The following is a 913-nucleotide window of genomic DNA, read 5'->3' on the forward strand; positions in this document are numbered from 1 at the left end:
CCGGGCCTGGAGCGTGGGAGGCTCGCCACCCAGGTGAGGGAGGTCGTGGGGTCCCACTAGGCTGAATGGCAGCCCGATTCGCAGAGGCAGTGTGGGGGGGGGTGCAGCTCCGAGTTCTAAACATGCACGGGTGGGTGAGTAGAGAATCGGCCCTTGGTTCGGCCTCTTCGCCTCTTCTGGTGGGTGAATCCTCCCTGTCCCCTGCCCGTGCCCCTGCCAATGGCAGCGAGCAGTTCGCTTGAGCTCCCTGCACAGAGCCGGCCGGAGGAAGGATGAGACACGGCGAGATGCAGGGCTCAGACCGCAGGGAGGGCCCGGAGAGGACAGTCAGCCAGGAAGTGGGCACGAGGCGGTCGGGCTGCTCAGCAGACGTCAAACATGGCTGACGGCAGAGCGGGAAGCAGCCAGCAGCTGCCCTCTTCATCCTCATGAAAGACTTGAGGAGGGAACAGGTGACCAAACATTATGAAGACACACTGTCGGATTGCAGGAGGAAGACAGAGCGTGCTGTGAGGAAATGCTCATCTTCATTAGAGACGCTGGAATGATCGCAGAATGAGGCTGAGAACTATCTTTCACGTGAAAGCTGCAACCTGCCCATGTCTGCGCTGGGAGGAAGCGCATGCAGCAGGTGTGGACATTCCCACGTGCAACTGAGGTCAGCATCCTGGGCGTGAGCCTGACACAGGAGCCGAGCATGCGCTCTGGGCGCCTGGGCACCAGCCTGACAGGAGGCTCTTGTCCGTGAGGCCCTGGCTGTGGTGACGCCTGTGGTTCCCCCTTCCTCCCTGTGCTCGGAGGCTTGAGGCTCCGGGCCGTGTGCGGGACCGCTGAGGACCCTGCAGGAAGGCCCAGGCCCCAGGCTCAGGGAGAGGGCGGCCCGCCTTGGAGGTGGAGGGAACGGGAAGCCGCC

Source organism: Myotis lucifugus, unplaced genomic scaffold, assembly GCF_000147115.1.
Source record: "Myotis lucifugus unplaced genomic scaffold, Myoluc2.0 scaffold_1445, whole genome shotgun sequence".
Classification (NCBI taxonomy): domain Eukaryota; kingdom Metazoa; phylum Chordata; class Mammalia; order Chiroptera; family Vespertilionidae; genus Myotis; species Myotis lucifugus.